At 41.1% G+C, this 25,832-nt stretch overlaps 1 protein-coding gene and 1 long non-coding RNA gene across 3 annotated transcripts in view; one reads left to right on the plus strand and one right to left on the minus strand.

Moving 5' to 3' along the window:
• Positions 1–25,832, plus strand: part of GRM8 (glutamate metabotropic receptor 8) — an 832,302-nt gene that overhangs the window by 21,239 nt on the left and 785,231 nt on the right. The window lies entirely within an intron of this gene.
• LOC117072756 lies at positions 1,925–17,477 on the minus strand. The gene is made up of 3 exons (XR_004432940.1): positions 17,185–17,477; positions 12,768–13,009; positions 1,925–3,466 (listed from the first exon to the last, which is right to left on the minus strand). It is a non-coding gene; the product is annotated as an uncharacterized LOC117072756 (long non-coding RNA).

The raw sequence follows: 25,832 nt of genomic DNA on the forward strand, positions 1-25,832 counted from the left end.
CAAAAAGAAAAAGAAAAAATCACCAATTCTGGCTCACGTAGGCTACGGGTCTGATAACGGAGTTGTGGTTGAGCATGAGCAGCTGAATAACCCCAGGCATGGGTGGCAGCCCTCAATGCTGTCCTTTGGGTTGGAATTCCCTTTCTTTTCCATGTGTGGTAAGGACAGAAACACAGGCCTGCTTCGGACGAAGAATGTTAACTTTTGTTGAGGGAAGATTTTTTTTTTCTGCCAGAGATGGCTGACATGACACTAATTCCTATCATCTCTGATACAAATGTCAGAAATGAAAGCACTAAAGGCTTCAGAAGTACTTGTTCTAGAAGTCACATTCATTTTAGGACAATCAGAAAAACAGTGGAACTAAATGTATTGTATTCTGATTCACACTGTGACCTATCTTGTGCCACCTGTTTAAAATGTGACTAATTCAGTCAAACATATCAATTATGTCTTATTAAATTCTCATTTTAATCAAATATGGATAATTTACTCAAATGTAAAAGGACTTCACAGGGAAAGAAATCAATGCAGAGTTAATGTGGTCAAGTCCTATCCTAGCATTGTGAGACAGTGTTGAACAGTGCCTGGTATAGCTTCTAAACCCAGTAAGTGCTAAATCTTTTTTTTTTTTTCCCCATCAAGACAAGTAGAAGAGTGTAAGAGACGCTAGCATTTAACCCACGTGTTCTCCTTCTGTAACTTAGTAATACAGGTAAGCAGGTAATATTCAATCAACCCACCAACAGGTCTATGCAGCATCCAACAGGTATATGCAGCGCGTTTGACATTGTAGTGGATAATATGAAAGAAAAGAAGACCCTAAGCCATCAATGTTGCTTATACTCTAGTTAAGGGGAAATGACCAAAATCCTGTAAAATAACCACGAATAATATAAAACTGTGTAAAAAGGGCTACAGTGTGGTCCTGGGGTTTAAAGGAGAGGCTGACTTCATCCAAGGAAGCTGCAGTTATCAGCCAAAGTGTCTTAATCAACTCTGTTATAGGCTGTTGCAACAGAATATCTTAGACTGGGTGGCTTAAACAATAGCCTTTTTCCCCCCCTCACATTTCTGGAAGCTGGAATTCTGAGATCAGGGTACTGGCTTGGTGGGTTCTTGGTGAAGTCCCTCTCCCTGGTTTACAGATGCTGTCTCCTTGTTGCATCCTTACATGGTGCTGAGAGAGACAAGAAAAGCACTCTCCTGTCTCTTCTTATAAGGGCACTTACAAGGGCTCCATGCTTATGAGTTAATTACCTCTTAAAGATGTTATCTTTAAATACCATCACATTAGGGGTTAGGATTTCAACATGAATTCTTGTGGGGGATATACATTCATTCCATAGCACAAGGCTTCATGCAGTACTGTGGGATTGGGCTGGGCTTAGAGGAATAGGTAGGAGTATGCAAACTGAGGCCGGGAGAGAAGGAAGAGTCTTCCAAGACTGGGAATCCTGTGAACCTTTTACCTGATGCCAGCTCATGTTCAGCTATGTGGGGGTGGAAGTACGTGGAAACCTTTCCCCCTCTCACAGCATCTCTCTGCTATGACAAAACTTCAAATGATTATTTTAGGAGTCTCTAGAAGGATTAAAAATGAGGAAGGTTGGAGTCAAAACTGGGAGTCCCAGTAGAAACCCAAACCAGTGGGCACAGAACACCTAGAGGGCACAATGCTGTACCCTTTTAATCAGCATTGTAGAACAGCTAAACAGGTGAATTGCTGTTGCATTTAAGGAAAGTGTTTTCAAACCTAGGAGAATCCCTCCCCTGACTCTTTCCCCATCCTTTGCACTCTGGGAATCCATGTAACTTAAGACAAAACATTTTGCTTTATTTTTCATTTGCCACATGCATATCTTGACTGTTTACACTGTTATTCAATGTAGATACACAATTAATTGCTGAGAGAGAAATTAAATGCATTGCCAATGAATTGATTTTATTTGCTTCATTCCAATAAGAATAACCATTCTTGAGGGACTGATGGTTCTTTTCCATTTTCCTAACCACAGGGAGTAATCATACCTACACTGTCTCTGTTTCCAAAGGTGGTCATAGATCTCAGCAAGGTAAAAATTGGAGATTTGACAATATTCCAAGTGTAAAGAGTTTTGATGATTTGGAAATAGGTTTTGTACTGAAAATGGCATAAATGATTATTTTTCTTCTTTATGCTGCAGCACTTTAACTTGTAATTTCTACCCTGGTAACCCCACCTATTTAAATGAGAGCTCAATATGAGATCTTTTGTTGTCTTTGAAACCACTGGTATAAAATTTTAAATTCTTGGATATTTTTCCTCTGCCTGAGAAAGGAAGATACAGGAAATTTCATTTTTTAGTTTGGATAGCTTTATTTCATTTATATTCATGTAGCTCAAGCATCTAGTGAGTTTTGCTGGTATATAAATTAATATTTACAGGTAAAACCTTGCTGAAAATAAAATAGATTAAGTGGAGAATATTTTTCCCACAGCTTTCATCTCTAACAAAAATGAAAAAACCCGGCACCACTCCTTTACTGAATGCCCCATCTGTCGGCTCCTTGCTGCTCTGAGCCAACATCCTCTTGGGATTGTTTGGGGCCAAGGGTCTGCATGTGAAGCAGGGTAGGTTTAGCACATGCTGGGAGAATAGGGATTTTGATTAAGACTTATATTTACCCTTAACTATTTCTCTGAATTATGGAGAACTAAAATTAAAAAATGTATTTTTGGATTGAAGTTACAGTAAAATTTCAGCCTCTACTGATCAGTGTTATGCATAGTATGTGATAATTTTTTTCAGATATTAAATCACTGATCTAAAATATTGTAATGGTACAGGATTGATGAATAAATATTTAACACCTTATTTTTAAAAGATGTTATGATGTTTAATAGCATTAATAATTCATGCAGTTAAGTGGTACAAGTTTAGATTTTGATGTAAAATATCTGCATGATAAGAAATCCCCCCAAAGAATCTATGCCCATCTAGAAAATGGTTTTATGAAAGAAAAGTAGATAGTTTTGCGTTGTACTTTGTCTTAAACAACTTAGAATGAAGTTCGGTAGTAGAGTTCCATGGTTTTCAAATAAAATGGATAATACCGTGTGATTCATGGATATTTGGACATTTTAAAGATGTTTCAGGAAGCTTGGCACAAAATAGTTTTCTTTTTTTTTTTTAAAGTGATTATTTTTCCTCATTCTCCAAATGCTTGGAATTATGAAACCTTAGAATTGGAAGAGATTTTTGAGGTTTTCTGTTATGCCTCTCATCCAAACCAAAATCTATTGAAGTAAGACCCTCAATAGGTGGTGATTCAATGCTGTCTTTGTTCTTCGATTTGATTTAAACATCTCTCTGCTCAATTCTCCTGTCTTGTGCATGTCTTTTTCATGAGACAGTCCTTCAGGTGTTTGAAGACCCTGTTCTTCCTGAGCCTTCAGTTCTCCAGGCTAAACATCACCTGCTCCCTATAACAGAAACAGTGCAAGAGGTAATGTTTATTGACAGCTTCCCATATGCCAGGCACTATGCTAAACACATAACATGCCTGATCTTATTGGATCCTTACCACAATTCTGTCAGATAGGTATGGTTTTCAGATGAGGAACTGAGGCTTATCTGAGGTTACCTGGAAAGTAAGTGGCCATGTGATATTCAAACCTGTGTGTCTGATGGACTCAAAAGTTCATGTTTTCAAGCATTGCTTTTTACTGCCTTTTAGATGGTATATTTTCAAATTATTTCTGTATGGTTTCCTTTCTCTAAACACAGTCCTGCTGTTAGTTTAACCCCATTCTAAGTTAAAATAATTTTTCCTTGCCATTCTAAAAGACTGCCTTTGAGCAGGAAAATTAAGCCTTTTAATGCAGAGGACTTCAGCTCTGTAAGCCTCATACTCTCAGTATATTGCTGGCTGGAATGGCAGATGGGCTGGCCAGCACATCCATGGTGGGCAGTGGCCTCGGTACAAGGATGGAGTCTGACTGCCCATGACCCCATGTATCTTCCCTGCTGCCAGAATGATCACATGGCTTCCAGAAACATTGTATTCCTTTAGCAGCATTGATGGAGCTTCCTATTGTTCCAGATGTTTTCTGAAGAGGATACTGGATAAGAGTTTGTATGATTACAGATGGTCAGAGCAGTTTATGAATCAGGAAGTTTTCCATGGAAGAAAGAATATATCCAAAATTCTATTTTGAATCCGATGGCAGGATGTGGTGAAATTATTTGGATGTTAGGAAAACACTGTAAACGCCGAAATAAATACTTGTGGTTTGTACTTACTCCTTTCCCAAACTAAAATAGGACCTGTGACAGCATTTCCTGAACACATGGGATCAAGCTCTAGATCAAATGATGAGTTGATAAAATGAACATATTCGTATTAAGTTTCTTTCATTTACTTCTCGTTTCCATGTCTAGAATCTAGAGTCTAGAATGGTTGGATGGATGTATTAGGACCAGAGTGTGTGTGATATTATTAATGTCAGAAAAACAAACTACTCATTTTCACCTCTGTGGGGAGAGACTGGAGTTCAAACCATGTCTCCTGTACCTTGGCAGAGTGAGAGTGTTGGGTTCTTTCAGCCACTGTTTTGGGGGTAGACTTGGTCAGCAGCCCGACCCTGTCCCAGCCTCAGAGCCTCCCAGTGGTGCTGCTGAGCTTTCTCCCATCACTATACAGCCCGCCTCCTTCCTCTGTTAACCTGCCTTGAGATTCCTTTCCAAGGCTCCTTTAGCCTAAACTATAATGTATTTGACTCTACCTTTACTTTGAAAACACTTTTGATCTTTTTTAGAGTTCCTCTAGATTTTCCTATTAGATAAAAACAGCTTTTTATACCTTTTGTTTCCATGGTAATGAATTCCAGGACTGCTTTAGAAAACCACTAGCTTTGTGTACCAGTGGAAAGTTGCAGCATTATGTTACTAACACAATAAACATCAGCCTACCTGTAAGAAGCGTGCAAGCCGGTAGAAACACTGTAGCACCATGGCCACGAAATGATGTCAGCATACTATCTTTTACTGCAATAAGCAGAATTTGGAACATGAGACCTGCATTGCAGACAAATGGCTTGGGAGCTGTAGCATGAATTCTAGTGTTCACTAATCAGCTCAAGGCAGAAAGAGCCAATTAACTTGAGGCATTAATTTTCAAATTTAACATTATATTGAAACCGTGGAACCCCATTTCCAAATTTTGTGCAACCTTCCTGAGTTTTTACAAGTGCCAGTTCTGCTCTTAGGAAGTCCTAGGAGGGAGGAGAGTCTTCCTTGGGCAATTTACTTTTTGGTGTAAGGAAGATTGTTTCCAAAAATTCTGGGAAATCTTCATGGTATTGTCTGCAAATATACCTCTTAAGAATCTCAGGTACAGATCAGAACTCAACAGAAAAATCTATTAGAGTTGGCTCAAGACAGGGCAAACATAAAAAGTAGATATCCTGGGAAAAAATAGAACTGTTTTCATAAAAGGCTATAGGTTTCTGAATATGTGGAAGAAGGAATAATTGGAATTTGTTTTTTGTCAACCCTGACTCTGCCCTCTACAGCCTTCTCTTTGTTATATCATGAGTTGGGGGAGTGAGAAGCAAGGGAAAAGGCAGAAAGAACATGAGAGGTTGGACAGAAAGATTGGAGGTATGTGCCAAGTTGATTGTGCTAATTTGAAAAGAGACAATGAATCAAAGCTCCTTTTTCCCTATTGTAGATTTTAATATTTAAAGTTACCAGTGCTATTACTGATTATATTAAGATGCTTTTATGTTGATCTGATTAAAATTACATGTGAAATAATGAATGACATGTAATGTACAAATACCCTTACATTTGGAATAATGAATGACATATAGAAATACCTTCCCAGATATATATCTATATATAGATATTTAAAGTATAAACATTATAAGCAACTGTAATGGAAAGTTTTTAGAAACATTCTTCTAGGAGATACAAAGTTAAGGGGCCAGAAACACAGAACAGCACGCGGTTTACTACAAGACTGTGGGGCTACCTTCTTGCCTGGAAAGATTCAGGACTCCTATCCCTAATAAAATTGAAGGGAGGTTCAACTACTCTGGAACTTAGTGTCTGTTTTATCTTAGTATTTCTGTTTTTTTTTTTTTTTTTTGAGACGGAGTCTCGCTCTGCCACCCAGGCTGGAGTGCAGTGGCCGGGTCTCAGCTCACTGCAAGCTCCGCCTCCTGGGTTTACGCCATTCTCCTGCCTCAGCCTCCCAAGCAGCTGGGACTACAGGCGCCCGCCATGTCGCCCGGCTAGTTTTTTGTATTTTTTAGTAGAGACGGGGTTTCACCATGTTAGCCAGGATGGTCTCGATCTCCTGACCTCGTGATCCACCCGTCTCGGCCTCCCAAAGTGCTGGGATTACAGGCTTGAGCCACCGCGCCCGGCCTTATCTTAGTATTTCTAAGTCAGAAAATGTCTATTTTAAAATAGGTCTTTTTATCCTTTTACTCTATAGGTAGAGTTTACCAAGGCCGACTGATTTGTACTCAGCTCATTTAAGTGTCTGGGGGCACTGCTCCAAATTGTTGCGTTTCTTTCTTCCGCCTGCCCTAGCTGCATCAGATCATTCTCAAAGCTACCTTAGTTCCTTTTTTTTTTTTTTTTTTTTTCAGCCGATAGGTTGCACACAAAGCGTAGCTTTTGGCTTTTTGTAAACAGAATGCAAATGTACCGTTCTCCCCCAGGAGTGACCTCCGCCATGCTGAAGGTGAGCTGAGACCCTGCGCCTTGATAAGGAGCCCCTTTGGGTGTGCTGGCAGGTCAGCCTGAGCGCTTTGAGAAAAGCCTTCCATGAGCACCGGGGCACACATTCACCAATGCAAGACAAAGCTCTGTGGAAAAGACTGGTGGGTTCATCCCTGTCCCACCCGAGAGGTACCCCCAGAACAGCAGAAATGACTGTGCTCCCCGCCTTGTGAAAAGGGTCTAGTTTTAAAGTGACCCTGGCAGAAGAGGGGCAGATGCCTTCATTCCTCCTCTTCAGTTTCTCCTTGGACCTTTTCCTGTTGTTCTGTGGGTTCCTTGAACATGTTATAGAATCCAATTTTCATTTATCTATATTGCTTTAGAGTGTATCTTTTGATATAGCTTTTTAAACATGTAGACATACATGATTTATCGTTGCCTACTATTATTGTCATTTTATTAGATCCAGTGAAGTATAGAAACCTAGACATGGGCCAGGCACAGGGGCTCACACCTGTAATCCCAGCACTTTAGGAGACTGAGGCGGGCAGGTTGCTTGAGTTCAGGAGTTCAGACCAGCCTAGGCAACATGGCAAGACCTTGTTTCTGCAAAAGAAAAACATTACCTCCCTTTACCCTTACAATTATATGATTGTCTTGGATATTTCTTTTGCATACCTTGAGAACCACATTAGATAGGGTTATGATTTTATCATCAACTGAATCTAGCAAACTCAACAGGAGAAGCAAACTTGATTGTATTTATCTATATTTTTGCCATGTTTTTTTCTTCCTTCCTAATGTTCCAAGACATTTCTTCTTTTATCTTTTCCTTTTTGTTTTGAGAACTTCCTTTAGTCATTATTTTAGGGCAGGTCTGCTAGTGACAAATCCTCTTCGTTTTACTTCATCTGAGAATGTCATCCCTGAAGAATATTTTCTCTGGATATAGAATTTTGGATTGATAGTTCCTTTCTTTCAGCACTTAAAAATGTTGCACTGCTTCCTACTGACCTCCTTGGTTTCTCCTGCGAAATCTTCTTTCATTCAAATTGTTCTTCCCCTATGGCTTCATGCATCATTTCTCTCTGGCTACTGTCAAGGCTTTTTCCTTTGTCTTTTTGTGTGACTGTGATGCATCTTGGTGTGGATTTCTTTGGGTTTATCCTGTTTGGTGCTCAGATTCTTGATTCTGTCTTTTGCCACCTTTGAAAAGTTTTTAGCCATTATTTCTTCAAATACTTTTCTAGCCCCACCCTCTTTTTCCTGTCCTTCTGGGAGTCAGATGACCTACCTTTAACATCTTTTTGTAGTTCAACACCTCTCTGAGGCTTAGTTCATTTTTTTCCCCAGTCTAATTTATTTTGGTTGTTTATGGGTAACTGTTTTATCTATAAGTTCACAGATTTTTTTGGCCTCTGTTCTCTTTATCTTTATTCTGCTGTTGAACCCAGAGTTTTTTTTTTGTTTGTTTTTTGTTTTTACATTTCATTTATAATATATTTTAGGGCCGGGCGCGGTGGCTCAAGCCTGTAATCCCAGCACTTTGGGAGGCCGAGACGGGCGGATCACGAGGTCAGGAGATCGAGACCATCCTGGCTAACACGGTGAAACCCCGTCTCTACTAAAAATACAAAAACTAGCCGGGCGAGGTGGCGGGCGCCTGTAGTCCCAGCTACTGGGGAGGCTGAGGCAGGAGAATGGCGTAAACCCGGGAGGCGGAGCTTGCAGTGAGCTGAGATCTGGCCACTGCACTCCAGTCCGGGCGACAGAGCGAGACTCTGCCTCAAAAAAAAAAAAAAAATAAATAAATAAAAAAAATAAAAAAATAAAAAATATAATATATTTTAGTTCCAGAGTTTCTACTTGGTTCTTCTATCTTCTGTTTCTTTGCTGATACTTCTCATTACTTTGCTAGTTCTTTGTAGTTTTTTGTTTCAAGAACATTTGCAGTTGCTCTTTGAAACCAATATCCATCTGGCTGCCAGGAGGAGGGGTCCTGTTACGGTTCTCCATGTGACCTCCACTCCCACTGTTGGAATGGCTTCATTACTGCTGAGTGGTGGCGGTTAAGACCTGATTCTCTACCAGCCTCTTCTGACACCTTTGCAGCCAAGTTGCCACCCAGCAGAGATGAAAGTCCAGCCTCCACACTCAGTCTCTCAGAAACTATCCTGGTGAGGGTGTTGGGGCTCCTCACTACTGTCTAGGTTCCCCACTAGGTCTTTGCTTGTGTGGGTGGGTCCACCGGTTTTGTGTGTGTGTGTGTGTGTGTGTGTGTGTGTGTGTGTGTGGTATGTTTGGAGTAGAGTGGTTATCTAAAAGTTTCCATTTTTTTTCTTCAGTCTAAAAGGAGCTAGGCTGCCCCTTTCCTGGTTCTTTGGACAAAGAGAGGAGGTTTTTTGCTTATTTTTTTTTTTTGCTCTGTGTGTATTGGTGTTTCCAGGTTGCTGGCTTTTCAAGTATAGATGAGGAAATACATGAGGGAAAAACAAAATTCAGGAACTTGTTGTCATGTCATTCCCTGGGTCCTGAGGTCCTTAACCCGCTTGGCAGCTCCCCACCTTTCAATGTCTTCTTACTCTTGTTTTAGATATAATGCTCAGTTTTTAGCTAGACCTATGGGAGAAACAGGGATGAGAACATTCACTCTGCCTTCCTGTCAAAGCCCCTCTTGATCCTTACGTTTGTCTACACCAGATGCTGTTCTTCTTGTTCCACTCTCAAGGTCAGAGAACAGGGTGTGCTTTCAAGAACATCCGGTAATTCTTGTACAAAGCTTAACTTGGAACAGGAACTGCTGCAGGGTAGAACCAATCTCAAGCACTGGAGAACAGGAGGTATAGGCAGTGAAGTAGCCTAGTCACTTGCTTTGTGGGTAGACAGATCTGGGTTCAAATCCTGTTTCTACCAGGTATTTGTTACTTAACCTTGATCAAGTTATTTAATTTCTCTGACCAATATTGTCCCCACCTGTTGTGAGGATTAGAATAGACATATTTCTGGTGCCTGGAACGTATCAGGCACTATACATGAATAACCATTATTGTTACAAAGCAGGTTATAAGTTCTCCAGATATTTTGTCCATAATCTGATCTCTACTGTGAAAGAAACCAGTGCAAACTCATTTTCTAGGATGCTGTTTTATGTAAACAAGTCATAGTTAAATAATTCCTCCAGAGTGACAAGCCTTTTTATCCCAAATTTTGTATCCAGATAAGAATATCAGTTAGAACAAGTAGCAAGAACAATGATTCATCTGCGAAAGTAGGGTAGAGTATTTTCAAAAGCAATGGGTGGCTTGTTGGTGATTTGTGTTTTGAGACAGGGTCTTACCCTGTCACCCAGGCTGGCGTGCAGTAATATGATCTCAGCTCACTGCAGTCTCCGCCTCCTGGGTCCAAGGGATTCTCATGCCTCAGCCTCCTGAATAATTGGGACCATAGGTATGTGCCACCATATCCAGCTACTTTTTGTATATTTTTTGCAAAGATGGGATTTTGCCATGTTGGCCAGGCTGGTCTCGAACTCCTGGCCTCAAGTGATCCACCTGCCTTGGCCTCCCAAAGTGTTGGGATTACAGGCATGAGCCACTGCATGTTGGTGATGTTAATGCTGTAATGAAAACCCTCATTCTCTGTTTAAAAAAGATTTCACCATGTAAGAAGCAAATTAAGGGACACTGGGGGGCATTTCTCTGCTTCCTAAGGAGCACCGAAGACTAAATATTTTAGGGAATGCTGCCGATAATGATTCGCTGATTTCAGAGTTTCTTTCAGCTCCTAACTACAAGTCAGGTGAGAGTAGAGAGGGCAGGAGGGAAGGACTTGGTGCTTCTCCCAGGAGAAGAGTGGACTTCTAGGCTGGAAGGGACAAGGGGGGTATTCCTGACTGAGGGACTGGATTGAATGTTGATGGGCAGTGGATAAAGATCGTCATGCAGGCCATTTGAGCACTGTGGGGCCTGGACCAGTATACTTGCTTGGAATGCTCATAGAAAACCCCAGTGTCAGGTTACATTCCCTAGAAGCAGAGCTGAATATAGGAGAATCTTAGCAAAATGAGTTATTAACAAGCATTCTTAGGAGAAAGGATGCACTTTCAGGTGAGGTCCATCCTGAGCCTGATCCTGTGGATGCTCTGAAGCATCAATCACAGCAGGATGTGTTCTGCCTTGAGGGAAGAAAGTAGGAATTTTGTATCCTTACATCAACCAGTCTTGAGCTACAGACAACCTGGTCCTAAGTGATAATTCCCAGGCACACTTGGGCAAGGTGGCTCCATCACCCAAGAGTGGTTCTCTGAAGAAGGTTAGAGGTCTGAGGTTAGCAGTAGCACTGGTGACAGGTGGAAAAGGAATCCTGGGCAGGGCTCAAAGGGGTCTACAGCCCCAGGCTTCATCAGTGGTACCATGTGAAAACCACTGGCCTGGGTAACAGGAGGGTTGGCTTGTACTCCTTAATTTTCTTTATGACCTTGAGCAAGTCGTTCAGCCTTTCTGCCTTACATGTAAATGACAGGATTGGCATAGGTAGACTTTTAAGGGCTGTTTGACTCAGGTGAGTTGCTTCAGAACACTTGGTTTAGTAAGACCAGGGCTTCTTGGCCTATGGTTGGACCATAGAAACCTTCAAGAAGAGCAAAGTAGGGAAGTATGAAGTTACTGCCGCATGGCTAGTGGCCCAGGCAGGTGCCTTTGGGGACCTGGAAGTGAAGAGGCTTCCTTACCTTGGGGGCTAGGGACCAGAATTATACCTTCATGGGCAAATGGTGGAAGGGCTACATGGCTTGGTGACCAAGGGGACAGTGAGGAAGACCACGTGAAGGACTGAGCCTAGAAAGCAGATTCTGGGAGGAGCCAACCTTGCCTAAGTGGTTACAATGGGATTTACTCTGGTGAGAAGTTTGGCTAAATATGTTCAGCGGCTGGGCACAGTGGCTGACAACTGTAATCTCAGCTATTTGGGAGGCCAAGGTACGGGGAGTACTTGAGCAAGGAGTTTGAGACCAGCCTGGGAAACATATTGAGACATTGTTTCTACAATTTTTTTTTTTTTAAAGTTAACTGGGCGTGGTGGCATGCACTTATAGTCCCAGCTACTTGGGAGACTGAGATGGGAGGATCATTTGGGCCTGGGAGGTAGAGGCTATAGTGAACCATGATTGCGCCACTGCACTCCAGCTTGGGCAACAGAGTGAGACCCTGTCTCTAAATAAATAAATAAATAAATAAATAAAATAAATAAATAAATAAATAAATAAATAAATAAATCACGAAAAGAATGTGTTCAGTGTCTGAACTTCAGCTTTTTGTATTCTGTCAACATTTTTTCGTGATTTTCATCCTATCCTTCATTAGATGGAAGGCTTATTAAAGATCCTTTTTTTTGTAATTTGTTAATGTTATCAGTAACATTTTAAGATAATTCCTTGACTTGATAGTTCTTTTACTATTACTGCAGCTTTTGCCTTGGTTAGTGGAGGAGGCATATGTTTTTGTATTTTCATATATGTCCATGTGCAGGAACTGGACAGCTCTAGGGACTAGTGAGAGAAGGTAAAGTTGGGAAGACCTTGGCAATGTCAGTCCTGGAGCTCTCCGAAGATAGTGGAGCTCCTTGCTCTACTGCAGACAGTTTCCTTCTCTAGGATAGGGTTTCTGATGAGAATATTTCATTGTTCTCTAACACAAGTGGTCAATGTTTTGCTCAGTTTCTCTTGCTGAAATAGTGGTATCAATTCAGTACATTGGGGCAGAGGGAAGGTTCCACTTTGGTGAAGCAAAAGGAAAGTCTTACCAAGGAGTGAGGTGTTTGTTTGCTGGGTCCTGCCAAGTTCAGGTATTGCTGAGTGGGTGGAGGAGTCTGTTTGCTCCCAGGTCAGCAGATCCATGGTGGTCTGCTCGGGCTTGTGCCCCCTCAGATGCCTTGTCTGCCTTGGGTGGAGCTTTTGGGATGGGTATAGTGGTTCATGGCTGCATCGCTGAATTTACATAAGGCTAGTGTGGCAATGGACTCTCAAAATATCTGTGGTCATAAATAGGGACTTACTTAAAATTTTAGGCCTAGGCAGGAACATCACTTGAGGCCAGGAGTTTGAGAGCAATCTGGGCAAACTGTGAGACCCCCACCTCTACAAAAAAATAATTAAAAATTAGCTGGGTTTGGTGGTGCATTCCTGTAGTTCAGTTGATCAGAAGGTTGAGGTGGGAGGACCACTGGAACAGGATTTCAAGGCTATAGTGAGCTAGGATCATGCCACTGTACTCCAGCCTGGGTGACAGAGCGAGACCCTGTCTCAAAAATAAAAGAATAAAATATGCATGACTCTAAAACTAGTTTTATTTACAATAAAAAATTAATAATTTTAAGTACCTCAGAAGATTTAGTAAAAATAGGACTTATGGAATAATTTCTGTCATGAAAGATAAAAGTTCTTTACTGTATTTCAGTCTTGAGGTAACCTTCTGTATTTCAGTCTTGAGGTAACAGCTGACATTCTCAGGATGTGGCTTCCTTCCTTGGCTGAGATGTCACCTGGACAGATACAGATATCACCATTTGCTACTAATGATGATTGATGTTAGTAAAAAAATGTTCTTCTGTGTCAAGAGGACACTTGGAAAGCAGACCATAAAGAGCAGTTCTCACCATCGGAAGGCATTTGTTACCACTCATGCTTTGATGTGGCAAACACATTGCAGTTCTTGGCATAATGAAAGGCAGGTTTCAGGAGTTACTGCTGCAACCAACTCTTACCTGCCAAACTATAAAGACAAACTATTTTGAGGATTAAAGGATGGGATCCCTCTGTGCTTTGTGGAAGCAGAGCTGAAAGGTTCATAATGACAGACAGAACCATTAGGAGGCATGAAAGAAAAAGAAGCAGCAAGGCTGAAACTGTTCTGTGCTAGAAAGGAGTTGATGCCCTTTGAACATTTAAGTTCAAATAATGTGCCATACTTTATCTCCAAAGACAACACTACTGACCCACTGTCAGTAGACCATGGGCTGTGGGTTGCTTTCCAGCAGAGAGGATGGATTTTCTTCAGTTCCGTCTGCTCATGCTTGGCAGAGATTTCCTTTGGGACCACTACCAGGCCCCAGCGAGCCCAAGCCTGGAGAAAGGGAGGCTGGATCATCATGGCTGATGCTCACTATGCACCAGTTTCCCTTCTCAGCATTTTACTGGAGTCACCTCAGTTGTCCTTCACAACCAAGCACCCTATGAAATAGCAATGCTTATTATCCTCACCTTACATTGAGGAAACTGAGGCTGAAGGAGGCAAAATAACTTGCCCAAGGCCACACAGCTAGTAAATGGTGCAGCTGGGATTTGAACTCATCAAGTCCGACGCTAGAGCTGAATGAAGCTCTTAAGCATTGTACCCTGCTGTGGTGTAGTTAGCTGTTGGCTACATGGATGCTGGAGTCCAAAGAACATGGACTCAAATCCTGATTCCCCAGCTGGTTGCTATGTGAACCTGGGCAAATAATTCAACACCGTTGGGGCATGACAGGGAGTCAGAAGCCTGGGACAAATCACCACACATAAGAAGCACTCAATGCATGCTGGCCACTGTTAGTGTTTTGGTTATTGTTTTGTTTTTATCCTGGAACAGAGTGAAGCTAAGAGGTAGTGATTCTCTCCTTGAGGGTGAATAAGAAGGAATTAACTGGGCATTACCAATGTTGACAATGTAGATTTCTGGGCCCCATTCATGAGGGATGCTAATTCAGTGGCTATGGGGGGTTGGATGGTAAATGGTTGGACCCAGTCACCTGCATTCTAAAGAAGGGCTTTCAGTGATATGGAGCAGTGGACTTCAGACTGGCCAGAGGTGGCATGTGCAAGGTTTTGGACTTTTCCAAAATTCAGAGCTTAATTTTACAGTCGATTTGTTTAGCTATAACTGAGTGACAGAGTGGAACACAGATATTCTGTAGACTATCTCTTAATCATTAAAAAACAAAAACCAGCACAAAAGAAATCACTAAAAGGAGTCAATACATTTTACAGTTCCAGTACTGGCCAATTCAGAATTTGTGCTGGAGTAAACACAGGAGTATCTAACAGACCTGCAGAGACAGAAGGGATTTGAGAGACCCACGAGCCGCATCTTGGTTTTACAGCTGCTGAAGATGGGGGTCCTCAGGGGGTAGAATGACTCTTAGAAACCATATGATTAGTTGATGGGAAAGTCTGAAACAGGACTTCGATATTTGGCCACCTGGCCATCTCGACAAGGGACCAAAACTGGAACCTTTGGGAAGTTCTGTATTCCCTGAATTCGGGGTGACAGAATGAAGTAAGGAGGAATCTCACACCTGCTTGTTGCTGCGTGTACTTTTTCTGTCTGGATGCTTTTCTGCACCATGCTTGCCAGTAACTTCCAGCTTTTCTTTAGGGCCTTTGATAAGCTGCCTTTTCAGGGACAGTTTCCCTGCCTGTGTCCTACACTTGCTCCCAACAGAGTTCATTATGCCCCCTTTGGTCACTCCTGAACCTAATGCCAGTTTTTGCACTTAGTTGACATTTTTTGCTACTGTCACCTTTCCTCTGATGCACTTAGGTGGTACAAGTAGAGCCACTCTATTTTGCATGCTTGCAGACATCATTGACCATTTATCCATTTATTTATATTCATCCATATGTATACCACAGAGCACCCACTACATATGCCAGGTACATTTAGAGAATATAGAGAAAAGTAAGGAATAAATGAGAAAATATACAAATAACTTGATAATTCAAGATACTGATATGGACGATGAAGAAAATTTAAAAAGGGTGTGATGTGACAGATAAATGATATGGTGGGAGAGATCCTTTTTATGGGGTCTCTAGGGAAGCACCCTCTCAAAGTGTATCTCATTTAAGCTGAGACTCAGACGATGAGATGTGGGACCCATGTAATAGAACTAAGAATATTCTAGGTGGGAGGAGGAATATGTGCAAAAGAGTTCAAGTGAGATTGGACTAGGCACCTTTGAAGAGCAGAAGGAAGCTAGTATGGTTAGAATGGAGTGAACAAGAGGAAGACTAGGAGATGGGCAGGGCCACATCTAAGAGGATTACAACCTAGGAGTAATGGGAAGCTGTTAGAGGTGCTTCAACAGGGAAATGGCATAGTGTGGTTTGTATTTTAACAGATCACTCACTTTTAATTACTGAGTCTAGGCTTGTCCTCAGATTTTTTTTTTTTTTTTTTCCTTGAGATGGAGTCTTGCCCTGTCGCCCAGGCTGGAGTGCAATGGTGCGATCTTGGCTTGCTGCAACTTCTGCCTCCTGGTTCAGGAAATTCTCCTGCCTCAGCCTCCTGAGTAGCTGGGATTACAGGTGCGTGTCACCATGCCCAGCTAATTTTTTGTAGTTTTTGTAGAGATGGGGTTTCACCGTACTTGCCGGAATGGTCTCAATCTCCTGACCTCGTGATCCGCCCCCCTCGGCCTCCCAAAGTGCTGAGATTACAGGCGTGAGCCACCACGCCCAGCCTCAGATTCTTAATACAATGCTCCAGGCAATCTCTACTTATTGATCAATTTGCACTTAAGGCAAGAAAATTTTTAGGCATCCTAGCTAAACTGTTTGAGGGCCAAGTTCATGTTTTAATCACTTTTGTTTGCCTAGCACTTTGTACCTTGCAAAGAGCAGATTCTTGGTGAATATTTATTGTATGAATGAATGGTTTCTGCATTATTTGATCCTTTGGCATAAAAAAGTGGCAAGGATCTCTCTGCTGGGTGACTTTTTAGCAAGTCCACTGAATGGTAGGTGGTAGCATATTGTGAAAATTGATTGGTTGACACCTCACCTCACCTCTGCTCACGTTAAACATTTGTTTTAGTTCTAGAAAATGCAGTTGTAATTAAGCTGGAAGGTAACAGAGTAGGACCTCTTCAAAGCCCCTGAAATGACTGCCTCACTACCTGTTAAACATCAGGTAGAGAAGGCCTGTTGAACTTTTGCTTCTAGTGTTATGAAGAATGGATATTTGGAGAAACTCTCCCAATTACACACACTGAGAAATGCTGAATGTAATATAACAAACAACTTTTTAAATATGTAGCTAAGCTCATAAAAATTGAAGGTAAATCTCTACAGAGGCAAAAATGGAGAGAGAGCTGACACCAGGGTGGTGAGTGAGGATCTAAGATATGGGCTGCCTTGGGGGTGTGTGCAGACAAACTGAAAGCTTTGGTTTTAATTGCCATTCAACAGGGATGAATAGGGGTGCGCTGTGGAATGGAAGGTGAGGACTTGGGCACTACAAGGTCAATGGAACTGATTAAGAGTCTGCAAAAGCCAGGAATCTTGAACATCTACACCCTCAATGAAAAGATGGACTAGAAAAATCCATTTGGCAAAGAAACATTGCTATGAGAAATTGTTCTGGCCTTGGCTGGGGATGGGGAAATGTCTCTCCTGAGAATTCTGAACTCATGAAGGTTTAGGACTTAAACTCACATTATCCACATATGCTGTCCAGGAAAACTGAAACAAAAGAATTGTTAAGATAATTCCAGTTTGAGAGAGACTCAGGATTCCAGCACAATCGGAAGAGAATCCGCTTTGTAGGAATGTTCCCACAGCTGGGGATCTTTAGAATTCTCACAGATTAAAATCAACCACATATGACTTCACAATGAAAAGTTTCCAGTTACACAGAGTAAACAAGCCATCAGTGGAAACAACAAACAGTAGAATTAGACTTCCCAAGAACTTGAATTTAAGAATTATCAGTCAGAATATAAATGAAATGTCCTTAAAATGTTTCTAGAAATAAAAGATGGATTTGAAAACATGAGCAAAAAGCTATTAAAAATGACTAGGCAGAATTTGAAAAGGAAACAAAATGAAATTTTGGAAATAAAATTATGTTCAAAACTGACAACTCAAAAGGAAAAAAAAAAAAAAGGTTTTAACATTTGATGTGCTTTGACTCTGTGTCCCTGCCCAAATCTCATCTCCAATTGTAATCCCCCACCTGTCAGGGGAGGGACCTGGTAGGAGGTGATTGGATCATGGGGGCAGATTTTCCCCATGCTGTTCTTGTGATAGTGAGATCTCACGAGATCTGATGTTTAAAATTGCGGCACTTCCCCCATCACTCTCCTTCTGCTGCTGCCATGTAAGACGTGCCTTGCTTCTCTTTCATCTTCTGCCATGATTGTAAGTTTCCTCAGGCCTCCCCAGCCACTTGGAACTGTGAGTCTATTAAACCTCTTTTCTTCATAAATTACCCTCTCTCAGGTAATTCTTTATAGCAGTGTGAAAACAGACTAATACAACATCCAAATATATTTTTCTGAAAACCACTGATAAGAGTTTGAGTTTATTATACTGTTAAATTATATGCACAGTTTAAAAATCATAAGGATATACCATGATAACTTTCCATAAATTAATGTACTATGTAACCAGCATTCAGATCAAGGAACAGGACATTACCAGTATCTCATAAACCCCCTTTCCATTCCCTTCATGTAATCGTTTACTCCAAGGTCAACCAGTATCCAAAATAGGGGTGTGACTATTATACAAGTATCCTGAATTCTAATACCATTTTAATTTTGCCTGTTAAAAACATTTTATTCATGATTTATATACTATATAATCTTTTGTATGTGACCTTTGTCTCTCAACATATAAAAAAGGATAAACGAACATCATATTTTTCCATATAGTTATACTTTTCTTATTTAATTTAGTATTCTATTGTGTGAATATGCCACAATTTATTCCCTTCTACAGCTGTTGGGCATTTGGGTAATTTTCAGTTTTGGGCTATCATTTATTCCTGTTGGGTTTATTCTTAGGAATAGAATTGCTGGTGACAGAGTATGCATGTATTCAGCATTAGTAGAAATTACCTAATGGTTTCCAATATTTTTCTAAACCAGATGAAATCTTGTGTGGAAGTTCAATAAACAAAACCATATTCAAGACATCAAAACAAAGTAAACATAAAACCTAATGGGGTGGATGGATGGATTAACAGTAGATTAGACCTAGTGATGAAAGAATCAATGATTTGGAAGATAAATATGAGATATTACCCAGAATGCAGCACAGAAAAAACAAAAGGATAGGAAAGGAGACTAAGAGATAAAGGATAAAATTAGAAGACCCAATTTATGTGTTAATTGAAGAAAGCTCAGTAGAATGGAGTCAGGGAAAGAGAACCTAAAATTAGCCAACTCAGTGTTATCCAATAATGTGAGCTACACACATAATTTAAAACTTTCCAGTGTATAATATATGTTTTTATTTAACTTGATATATGCAAAATATTTCAGCAGGTTGATATAAAATTACTGAGGTATTTACATTTGTCATACTAAGTCTTCAAAATCTAGTAGGTAATTTTGTACTTAGCACATCTCAGTAGTTTAGGCTAGCCACATGTCAAGTGCTCAGTAGCCACATATGGCTAGTGGCTACCATAACAGAGCACATCTAAGGTGCACATCTAGGGTGTATAAGGGAAGGTAAATTGAGTGAAGGTCCAGGTATTTGGAGAAGAGGGCTGTGTCATGAGGGTAGGAGGAATGTGGATAAGTGTATCACCATAGAGACAGCACTGGGCTTTGAGTTTACGTACATTTGTATCCCTCAGTACAATTATTATACCCTTCAACATCCAGTGGGTTGCAGAATTGCAGCTGTTGAGTAGCTCAGAACAATAGCAAACAAGAGCTTCGTACAAGAAGAGAAATCTATCTGTTGAATTTACAGAGGAGATTCAGGACCTCAGAATTTAATTGTCCTCATGCAAATTTGACCAGAAGCCTAAAGTGAGCATGTGTGACATTTACATCAAAGATCACTGTGTGTATTAGTAGAAGCAGGCTGGTTGGGAGAGGTTTTCATTTCTTTGGCTATAATGATATGAAAACTTGACAATGAATACAAGTAGATTGTTACTTTGGTTTTTATGTCTCAGTTAAAAAATAACACTGTGTCCTAGTGTGCTCATACAGAACAAAAGCTATATTATCAGGCTGTAGATCAAATACCATAGAAACTTGACCCAAATAACCTCAGACTTCCTGGGAAATTCTATGTTTGGGTTAGATACGTGACTGTAGTCAGTTGATTCATTTTTTTTGACAGCTCAAAAACAGCGAAGCAGGGCACTTGGAATCTGTTTAGCCTCAGCTGTTTGAAAAATAGTAATAGAATTGAAAATATATTTCTGTCCTTAAAAACACCTCTAAAGTGCTGTATTTGTTTGTGTAATGATAACACTTTTTATGCTGGCTCTGCCGGTCCAAAAATAGGGCTGTGACTATTATATAAGGGCGAGCATTATGTAAGGTTGTGACCTTTATAATGGAACAATTCTTATTCCCATACTCTAAGTATGAAACTGACTCAGCCAAATAAATGCTACCATTATTTTTGATTATGGGGTAATAGTGAAATTATTAGTTTAATCCAATTATCCCCAATACTGAAATATAGCGTTGTATTAGTCTATTCCCATTGCTATAACAAAATACCTTAGACCAAGTAATTTGTAAATGATAGAAAATTATTTCTCACAGTTTTTGAGATTGGTAAGTCCAGGATCAAGGTGCCAACAGACTTGGTGTCTGGTAAAGACTTGCCCTCTACTCCACAGATGGTGCCTGGTTGCTGCGTCTTCACAGGTTGGAAGGAGCTGAAGTGGGCTAAACTTGTTCCCTCAACCTATTTAAAAGTGCAATAATCCCAGCCATGAAGGTGGGGCCTCCCAGAGTCCTCACCTCTTAATAACATCATCTGGGGGTTAAGTTCTGTGATGGTTAATACTGAGTGTCAACTTGATTGAAGGATGCAAAATACTGTTCCTGGGTGTGTCTTTGAGGGTGTTGCCAAAGGAGATTAACATTTGAGTCAGTGGACTGGGAGAGGCAGACCCACCCTCCATCTGGGTGGGCATAATCTAATCAGCTGCTATCACAGCTAGAATAAAGCAGGCAGAAGAATGTGGAATGACTAGACTGGATGAGTGTTCCTGCCTTCATCTTTCTCCCATGCTGGATGCTTCCTGCCCTCGAACATCGGACTCCAACTTCTTCAGCTTTTGGACTCACACTAGTGGTTTGCCAGGGGCTCTCAGGCTTTTGACCACATACTGAAGGCTGCACTGTCAGCTTCCCTACCTTTGAGGTTTTGGGACTCAGACTCGCTTCCTTGCTCCTCAGCTTGCAAATGGCTTGTTGCGGGATCTCACCTTGTAGTTGAATGAGTCAATACTCCTTGATAAACTTCCCTTCATATATACATCTATCCTATTAGCCCTGTCCCTCTAGAGAACCCTAATACAAGTTCCAATATATGCATTCTGGAGGGACATGAAGATTCAGGCCATGACAAGTGTTCTGGAAGGTTCTACCATACTAACTCTGAGATGTTCTTTGTATTGGCTTTCAGAAGTTTACAAAACAGTCAGTCTAATATACCTATATGGTATTAAATTGATCATCTTATAAAATATGTGAAAGCCTGTCTGTCAGATGTTGAATCTTTTATTTGGGCTCATTTTCTATGAAACCAAAGGGACAGTGCCAGTGTTTCCCTGGTGTCTTGGGGCTGAGCACTAGTGGTGTTGAAGACCATCCAGTGGAAAGAGTAGTAGGCTAGAAGCTAGAGGGGCTAGTTGTTGACTAAGGAAAGTCACTGGTTACTTTCTGTTAGGGTGCTTTTTCCATAGAAAAAATTTACCATATATGCTAAGATTGGAAGACATCTTAGAGATTATTTATTCCCATCTCACACCTAAATTATTAGAACTCTTTAAAGCATCTGCAACAAATAATGATCCAGTTTTGGCTTGAATGGGCCATAGGCTACTCCCTTACAACACCACTGCTCCATTGTTTGGTGTTTCACAGGCGTGGAACATTCTTCTTTGTACTGAGCCAAAACCTTTTTAGCCAATGCCCAGCTCATAAGGGGCTTGGGAAGTAAAACATTATTAAATGTGAATTTACAAAAACCAGTATGCAAATCTGTATCACTGTTTACTGGTGTGGTGTGGACCTAATGAATGGATCTAGTCTGAATTGTAATGCCTAAATTCTTTCTTTCAGCAACTCCCCAAACTGAAAAAATCAACATCTTTGTGATGTGGCCTCATAATCCAGGCATCTTGAGCTACTGTGGGTTTGTCTTGGTAGGAGAGAAAAGAATTCTGCCTCTCTAGGTTAACTAGGAATGCTCACATTTTTTAAAGCTGGTTTTCAGGCCTATCTTTAGAGTTTAACATTCCAACTCTTAACAGGGTTAGGAATTCTCCCACTTCTACTTAACAGCTTGCTCCCCAGGACACGAGAGCCTCCTAGATTTCTCTCATATGGGGTAGTAGGTGAATTATATGTTGTGGGGATGCTGCTGGTCCAAGAGCTCTCATTGAGACATGGGGTCGTGGATTGGGGGGGTGGGGCTAGTCCCTGATTTGTTGCTTGTTTTTATAGGATATTCGTTCATTCTTAATTCACTCACTAGTATTTGCTGAGAGTTCCTGGTTAGTGTTTAGCACTTTGTCTCAGGAAGCCCTAAATATCCTCTTCAACATGACGTGTTATCACCAGAGGAACTTCAGTGAAGATGGAACTACACCAGGCTAGCTGGGGAGGCCCAGAGGACTGGACCTGGATCTCTGGGATTTCCCCTTGGGTGCATTACAATCCCCAAAGGACCTGCCCCTTTTCCCCGCCAGTCTTAGTCCCTACATTTGAGGAGGATGCTGGGATCCCCCTGCTTCACTCCACTCCTGCTACTCTGGAAGCTCTGATTCTAGCTTTGAAGGTGTGGAATTTAGACTGGAGCAGTGAAGGGGGTGGTGAGTCATGGAGCTGGAGACCAGGCAAGGGCTGCTGGATTCTCAGGGTTTCTGGAATGAATGTCCTTCTGTCACTTTCGTGTTCCTCTTTCACTGAACAGTCAACAGCTGAGATCTTGGCTGGGTTTCATACTGGACAGTGTATTCTTGACTTTACGAAAGGTGGTGGGGTGTTAACGAGCTTCCTTTCTGATTTAGCACTTGAGTAATTTCTTTTCAGCCGCTGCTATGTATCCCTGCTCCTTATCTAGTACGGTTTCCAGGTGGATTTACTTCCTAGCAATCTCAGAGTGCAAACGAAAGGTATAGTGTCTTGTTCTAGGTGCTAAATCTTGTTGAGGTAGAGAGAAGGAAGAAACCTGAACTATATTTAAACAAATACAGTAAGTCCCTCAGCCCATGATTGGCTGGCCCTCAGTTCTTGCAGCCGTGCAACAGCACCAAGCAGAACTTCATTTTATGTATTTATATCCCTGATGTTGAAACAAACACACACTATTAGACATTCCAGAGTAAAGCTCCTGTGGGAAATGGAATTGGGAACTATGTTTCCCCAAGGAAAAGCTAGACATTCAAGGCAAAAGCTCAATAGGAAAAGAAAGAAATTTCGGTTGCTTATAAACTGGAAAACTCAATGCTGCTCTGTAATGATATGACTGAAAACAAGTGACTGCTATGATTACAGGCAGCATGAGCTGGAGGAGAGACTGGTAATGCTAGATCACATCAAGTGTACTGAATCAAGTGGTTAGAGGCCTGGAGAAGGCGGCAGATCTGCGAGATTTGAGATGAACAAGCAAGGTGATCATTGTAAATGCTTTCTAAGGACATGTATGGTCTGCCTCCCAAGAGGATCCTGACTTCCTTGAAGGAAGAGGACGGCAGAGACTGGCTCTAGAGTCCCAGGGTTTGGCACAAACTTTGGTTTCAAACTCATTAGCCAAGTTACTCAACATGTTGCTGTGTCAGTTTCATCATGGAAGAAAACCACAAGATCTATAAATCTATGAAGGAAACTCTATTTCTTATAAAGGGTTATAGCCTGCAGGCTGGCCATTTTGCAGGCTGGGAAGTGCAGCCTCTGGCAGAGGCTAATAACAGACGCTTTGAGGGAGGAGGGGGTGGAACAGGAATTTGTGCTGAGGTTGGCCAAGTAACATATTCAACAGGTTACAGGAGGAGCTATGAATATTCATGAAGTGGGAGAGGTACATGTGTGATAAGCAAACATAAATATTACCTGCATCCCGTATTCACTTTTGGGTAGAAACTTAACGTTTAAGTGTCGTACAATTAGGCCTTATATATCAAAAGGTAAGGCAGGGGACACGAAGGCCCTCAAGTTTACAGCCTCTGTAAACCAGCCAGAATCAGTCCATGGTCCATGGTCTCTTGTTAGGAGAAAGTTACTGAAGCACAGCTGTCTCTTTTCCAATCAAAGCTGTGGGTGTGGCTTGTGGAAGGGGCTGGGGGTCAGTGGCTGGTGGTGAAAGTGCTGCAGTTGTTTCAATAGTGCTTATCTTGAGGCCAGTGCTGGTTTAACTGCTAGAGAAAAAAACCTTGTGGCAGTTGGAACATAATTTATTCTTTAAGTGTAGAGGTTACATGACTTAACCATTGCCTGGCATGGCCTTAGGTAATCTTTATAATTTGGTATCTTATTGCCACAGAGTCCATTTTGTTAGTCTTAGGATCTCTATGGTCAGTTGTTGTGTCTAAACCACAAAAAGGAGGGGATGTAATGAGACGTGTCTGGCTTCCTATCACACCATGGCCAGGAACTCAGTTTCTGAGATTTCCCTGGGGTCCCCTTAACCAAGAGGTGGTTTGTTCAGCCAGTTGGGGGCTTAGAATTCTAGTTTTAGTTATCATCTATGGAATAGTCATTGTAATAACACCTTCCTAGCGGGATTGTGGTGGGGATTGTCAATGGCAGATGATGTACCTAGCATGATGGCTGGTACTCCTTATATGTTCAGTATCGTTATTATCTATATTTCTCTAGTTTGCGTTGGTACTTGGCTCATTGCCAACATTCAGTAAGTGTTGAATAAGTAAATGAGCATTTATGATTAGTGTTTTGATAAAAATTTCATCTCCACTTAATTACTTCCCTCCCTTGCTGGTTAATATTATTTGATGTATTACTGATATATATAGAAAACTTAGGAATAAGGGTCCTGAAAATAAGGGTTCTGATGGTTTAAATGTATAGATATTAAATACAAATATTTCCTCTTAACATAATCAGCAATTTAATAAAAATAAAAAAATTGCTCTCCATATGCTTCATCATTTAGCAAATATAAATTAGTGTACAGTTAACCATATTTCTCCCCAGGTCTGCTGTTCCTCCTGTGTTTAATAAAAGGTGGCTGTATCCTCTCAAATATCTAAGCCGGAAACCTGGGAAATCATTGCTGGCTCTTATTTTTCCTTCATTCCTCACACGCATTCATGTTTGTGGTCATACAAGCCATATCCAATTTCATCTCCTGATGAGCCTCTGAACCTGCCTTGTGTGTCTATCTCTGCTATTACTGTCTTAGACCAGCTACTGTCAACTCTTGCCTGCATTAATGACATAGTGCTCTGGCTGATAATTGAGGAAAAGTCTTCTAGGAATGTCCAAGGCAACTAGTGGTTGAATTTCCTGCTGGCAATCTCTTTAGAGTTTTTGCACAGAGGATTTATGAAGGATTTAAGCAGCTTGGATTACTGTGGGTCTGCAGAACACTGGAGACTTGAGAACACTTGCTTCCTCCCTGGGTGAATTACATATGAGAAGATTGCTGTGGAAGCCTATTGGACATGCATTTGACATGCACGTGCCTGGGAGTTTTCTGAAATTTTCTGTTATGGAGGCATATTAATTCTTAGGAAATAAAACTTCTCATGAGTACAGGAGATGTAGCTGTGGAAAAGTCCAACATAGAAAGATGAGAAAACCATTTTCATATATATCAGAAAAATGTTACTTATTTTATCAAAGTTTATTTAGCAAAGCCCACAAATATCTTGAGGCTAACCTACTCAGGGCAGTTGATAGCCAGGGAATGTCATACAGGAGTATGGAATCAATCCATCAGAATTCAGAGGTGAAACGTTTCCATATTGATTAGGAAAACCCAGGTTAAATGGATTAATATACTCAGATCGGCTGTTCTGAGAGAGGTCTTCACCGCATTTAGGCAAGCTTATTGATAGGCTTACCAGAATGCTTAGGGAATCCAGCCTGGCAAGGAATCACAAAGCACATTGCTGGACTAGTGTGACTGCACCT

This window comes from Trachypithecus francoisi, unplaced genomic scaffold, assembly GCF_009764315.1.
Source record: "Trachypithecus francoisi isolate TF-2019V2 unplaced genomic scaffold, Tfra_2.0 Lachesis_group4, whole genome shotgun sequence".
Lineage (NCBI taxonomy): Eukaryota > Metazoa > Chordata > Mammalia > Primates > Cercopithecidae > Trachypithecus > Trachypithecus francoisi.